Source organism: Perognathus longimembris, chromosome 18, assembly GCF_023159225.1.
Source record: "Perognathus longimembris pacificus isolate PPM17 chromosome 18, ASM2315922v1, whole genome shotgun sequence".
NCBI lineage: Eukaryota > Metazoa > Chordata > Mammalia > Rodentia > Heteromyidae > Perognathus > Perognathus longimembris.
The window spans coordinates 41,053,888-41,059,887 of NC_063178.1; positions in this window are offsets into that span (position 1 = coordinate 41,053,888).

A 6,000-nucleotide genomic window follows, 5' to 3' on the forward strand; every position below is an offset into this window, starting at 1 on the left:
GTACTAGCAGCCTATATGAGTTTAAAATTACAAGATTTTCCTCAGTCCTCTGTGATATTTGACAACTCGAATGTCAATTGAACTATCACTCTGATCTGGATTGTATTTCTCTGTTGTGTGTTTTAATCAATTATGTAATCATGGCCATTGTCTTTTGTTGTCATGGGGCTAGCTCTCTATCACTTTGAGCCACAGCTCAACTTCCAGTATTCTCATAGTTAATTGGAAGTAGGATTAGCTGTGAACCACGATCTTCAGATCTCAGATTCCTGAGTAGCTGGGATTGTAGGCAAGAGCCCTCACCTCCAGGCTTCCCTTGACATTTTAAATAGGATTCACTGAATTACAGAAGGCTTTGAATTGAAGTTGATTCAAAGCCTGCTAGATGGTAGAATTGCCCACCTTAATGCCAAAAGCTAAAGGGTCCACATTCTCCATTGAGAACTACACAAGTCAGCATAAAGCATCTTAGCCCTGACAGTGCGGATTTCATCAGCCTCTGTGACAACTCTGGGATGTCCACTTGATTTTTTAAAATTCAAGTGTTCCTCATATAATGTAATAGCTATAGCCATTGCCCCCAAGGACTATTGAAGCCTTTTTTCAGATGAATATACTTGAACATAAGCTGTCTCATCAAAACTGACAACTTGGGCTAGGAATATGGCCTAGTGGCAAGAGTACATGCCTCGTATATATGAGGCCCTGGGTTCGATTCTGTAGCACCACATATATAGAAAACGGCCAGAAGTGGCGCTATGGCTCAGTGGCAGAGTGCTAGCCTTGAGCAAAAAGGAAGCCAGGGACAGTGCTCAGGCCCTGAGTCCAAGGCCCAGGACTGGCCAAAAAAACAAACAAAAAAAAAAACAACAACTGACAACTTATAAAATACATAATGTACATACCTAAGTGTAAACTGAGGTACAAGTACATTCAGTAACAAGGGCCCACATATTTGGGAACTAGACAGCGAATTTAATAATCTACAGACTACAACTGAACTGTAGGCTATGACTCTGTGATGTAGAGAGGGTGACTCACATGATCTCTGTTTTATATTTCTCACCATTTCAGTGGCTTTTCTGTGTAGCAAATATTGTGGAACACCAAGCATCTATTCTCACTCAGTTTCTAGGGGTCAGAAATCCAGGAGAAGCTTCACAGTGGGGATGTGAGTGAGGAGCTCAGGAGACAACTGAAATTTTCTGTTACAGCCATGGACATCACCAGGCTTGATTCCTTCCAAGCTCTTGTCCCCCAGCCATCATCTGGAAGCTGAATCTCCTTGTCCTGGGGACTTTTCCATAGACTGCTCACACATGCAGTTGTTTCAACAGGAGCAAAGTGTGAAAGAGAGATAAAGATATAGAGAGATGTCACAGTGAGAGTAACAGCCACTTATAACTTAATATCAGAAGTGATACTTCATCATTTCTGTCCCTTTCTATTCATTGGTTGCAAAGACTAGATCTGCCCACCTCTGTAAAATGAGGCAGGCGATTGTCAGAATTGGTGCAGTTTTGACCTGGGACTTCCTTTTAGAGTACTTTCTGTTAAAGGGAGCTGCTCAGCTAATGACTTGCAGTCCTGAATTGAGGGAACAATCTACACTTCACCTATGCTTTGTCATATCCAGTGCCTGAATGGCTCTGTGCCCAAGATACATTGTCTTGGACAGTGTTGGGTATTCCTGGCACTGACTGGCAATGCACAATTCTATGGGCTCCTGAATAGGACAGCAAAGAAAGGAAATTCAGAAAAGAGTCTAAGAGACATCTAGGACATGAAACAGTGTTTATGTGTGTGAAGAGTCTAGGGAATAGAGAGAGCACTCTATGATAAAAGATAACTTCCATGAGAGTCATGCCCATATACTCCTTTAGTCCTGCCATTCAGAACACAGAGGCAGTAAGATCATGAATCCAGTTCAACTTGGCGACATCATCCTCTTCTCTATCAAAAAAGAAGGAAGATAGAGACAAAGGGAGGAAAAATGTAACAAAGGAAAGAAGAGAACGGGAGGAGTTGGTAAGGAAGAAGGAGGGGTAAATAGAGGAAAGAAGGCAGGGAGAGAATTAGAAGAACCAGTGTTACAAGGGAAAAGTATATGTTCGGATGTGTAAATAACCCTCATGGATAAACCAACAATGATAAATGACAGCACGTAATTTTGGAGACTTTTTAAAGGAGGAAGAATAAAGTAATAGGTCACAATAATTGACAAAATGAAATAGGCTTATAGATGTATGTTTCTCTGAGATTGTTTTGTGAGTGATCTTTCTGGTATGGTTTTTGGAATTAAGTCTTGCTATGGTAAGTTGGATTGAAAATAATTATACATGCCAAGCTGGCCTCAAACCCCCAAACCTCCTGCCTCAACCTTCTTCTGCCTTCTGTGTTTGTGACTATGGCATTATTATGCCCAGCCCATGTTTAATACTGTGTTGTTGTCAGACCTAGGGCTGGAACATAGGGCCTGGAAACTGTCCCTCAGCATTTATGCTTAAGGGTAGCTCTATCATACTTGAGGCCACAGGGACACTTGCAGTTTTTTGATAATTAATTGCTGAGAAATGAGCCCCCACTGCCCCACCCATTATTTATTTTCCTTGAAAAGAACTGTTAAAGTGGGCACTGGTGGCTCACACCACCAGAAAACCAGAAGTGTTGCTGTAGCTCTTGTGATAGAGAGCTAGCCTTGAGCTGAGGAGCTCAGGGACAGCATCCAAACCCAGAGTTCAACAGTAAGAACAAAAAGTCCTCTCAAGTAGAATAAGCTTCAGGTACATGTTGTCACTTTATTTGATTTTGGTGCCCTGGTTATTGTGTATATGTTTATCTGAATTAGAGAAGGGAAGGGAAAACATCAAAATGGTGAGACAAAAGATAAAGGGCAAACCAATGCAACAGTGATACTCACAAGAAAATATATCATTAATTAACTGTACAACTCAGGCAAGGGGGGGTTTTAGAGGAGGGGAGATGGGAGAAGATTGAAAGAGGTGATAAAAAGTGTGACAAGAAATGTATTCACTACCTTATGTATGTAAGTAACCCCTCTACATGTCACCTTGACAATAAAATTAAATTTAAAAGAAAAGAAAAAATGAATAAGCTAATCAAAAACAAAAGCAGGACAAAGAAGCATAGTAAATGGTACAAACAGGAAACACAAACTAGAATGGCAGATGTGGATAAAACTGTGAATTAATCTTGGATGTCTGCTCTCCCTTCTCTAGTAGAAACAGAATATTTGATTCAAATTGTAATCTGAGAGCGAGAGTAAGCCATGGAGGCACACTTAAGGTGGGAAGGAGCTTTATTTACAAGGGTATTTTATTTACAATCTAAAACCCAGAAGTAGATCCACCCTCCTCCTCCTTATGCTTGCCTGCAATTACCTTGTCCTGGTTTAGTTACCCAGAACTCAGACCGGAGACCTGTCTTAACCTGAACTCTGAACCTCCAACTTAATTTCTAGCCACCTCAGCCTCCAGGCCTCCAAATGTCCAAAACTCCAGACTTCCAGAGGAGCAGCCTCGCATCTCCAAATTTTAAGCCTCAAGCCTCCCCACAGGCTTTAGGCTTCTCTGCCAACATCAAGCTCTGGACTACACCCTCAGGCCTCAGGCCTAAGATTCCTCCTCAGGCCTAAGGCTTGGGATTCTCCCTCAGGCCTCAGGCCTAAGACTCCTCCGCAGGACTAAGGCTCCAGTTCAGCTTCGCCCTGATCCCCTGGCTGGCCTGGATTGGCTCACCCCTTTCCTACAGCAGGCCAGGTATGGCTCACTGCTCCACTCTTCTCCTCAGACGTGCTCAGTTCTCCTCTCCGCCCTGCTCTGTGGCTGGTCTCATTCTGCTCATCTCTGCTTCACTCCCCTCCTCCCTCCTCCTGCTCTACTCCTCTCCTCCGGAAGTACTCCCCTTTTTTATTTCCCTGTACCTGTAGTCAGGGGGTGGAGGTACAGTCCCCCCAGAGTGGGAAGGGATTTCCTCTTTCTTATGCAGTGGGGCATGGTAATCATGCCAATGTGGGGAGGGGCTTTTGCCCCTCCGGTTATTACAAAATCGTTGAAAAGTATCCATAGCTTGGGCTCCTCTGTAATTAGATATAGATAATTCTATGGGACAAGAGCAGTGTTGCAATTTCGACAAAAGGATTGAGTACACTGGATGATGTTACCCCCAGGAGCAAACCTAAGGTACTGTGCCCTCCTTATTCCCACCGCACAAAGATCAAGGGCCACTAGCCAGTGACCTCTTCTTATGGTTCCCACATGGCTGCCATGGAAGCAGGAGCATCATCCCATGTATCTGGCTTCCTTAGCAACAGTCCTCCAGTCTCAAGAGCATACCTATTAGTGGGTGCCTGCTGAGCCCTGATTGGTCCATTTGCTCCCTGATGTCATCAGTCATTGTGAGGTATCCCCAGTAGTGTATATAAGAAGCTGCTTTCATGGGGCTGGGGATATAGCCTAGTGGCAAGAGTGCCTGCCTCGGATACACGAGGCCCTAGGTTCGATTCCCCAGCACCACATATACAGAAAAACGGCCAGAAGCGGCGCTGTGGCTCAAGTGGCAGAGTGCTAGCCTTGAGCGGGAAGAAGCCAGGGACAGTGCTCAGGCCCTGAGTCCAAGGCCCAGGACTGGCCAAAAAAAAAAAAAAAGAAGCTGCTTTCCACTTTTGTCAGTTACAGCACTGGGAGCTTTTCTTGGTAACCTATTGGACTAACTTCGAACGACTCTAAGGCTTTGTGTGGGGGTTTGAGAGGGAGCTGTGTTTGTGTGCTTTGGGTTTGGGTATTTCTTTTCATTATTTTGGTATTTGTATTTACTTGTTTGTTTATTAATTTAGGTCATTTTGGTTAAAATTTCTTGTGTCATCTTCACTTAGAACATTAGAGATTGACTACTTGCCATCTCAGTGGAAAGATGTCAAGATACAACAAAATTTCATTCAATTCTTCCTCAGAAGGAGAGGAGGAGATCACCATCATTGGACAGTATCAACTGAAGGAAACCATCGGCCATGATAGCTATGAATATCTGAAGGTGGCCCATCACTGTCTCACAGACACAAGGCTGGCCATGAAAGTTCTCCTGAAGAGAGACCTGGAGAGCCATGGCATAGAAAATGAGGTGGCCATTGTTAACAGCATACGTCACCCACACATTATCCGGTTTTTAGAGGTCATGGAGGATAAAGACTGTCTATATCTCATCATGGAGTTGGCCAAGTGGGGACACCTTATGGGGATGATGTGCAAATCCTGCCACTGCCACATATTCGAGCATAGAACCAGGACGCTGTTCAAAAAGATTGTGATTGCTGTGCACTACCTTCACAAGAATGGAATTGCACACTGAGACCTCCAGCCCAACAATATCCTGTTGGAAGCCAATCACAATGCCAAAGTCAGTGCTTTTAGGCTGAGAGTCAGAATGACCACGGGGCAGTTGATAAAGTGAGCTTGTGAAGCCTGGATATTCTGACCCCCAGAAATGTTCCTACACAAAATGTATGATGACTACAAGATGGACATTTGGACCTTGGGCATCATTTAGTATGTGATGACAGCGAAATTTCCCCTTCTAGGGGAGGAAGTTTGCTGACATACAGGTCATAGTCATAGAAGCCAACTATAGCCCTTCACTATACCTAACTGCAAAGGGACATGACCTACTTTCCCACTTCTGACTGTGGACTCCAGTCAGAGGACCAATGTTGAACAAATACTGGAGCACCCTGGCTGATAGGGTATGTGGCCTGGGTCCTGATTAGCCAGTACCCAGCATCCTAGACCTCATTATTGTGGCAGTCATGTGTGACATGGGGTAGAATGCAGCTGAGACTCAACAGGCAATACAGCACAGAGCATTCAATTAAGCCATAGTCACCTACCTGGTCAATCAGAGAAAACTTAGAATACCGGGCATGTGGATTTGAGAACAATGCATTGGATGGTATCACCATACCCAACTCCTGAAGAACATTGCCCC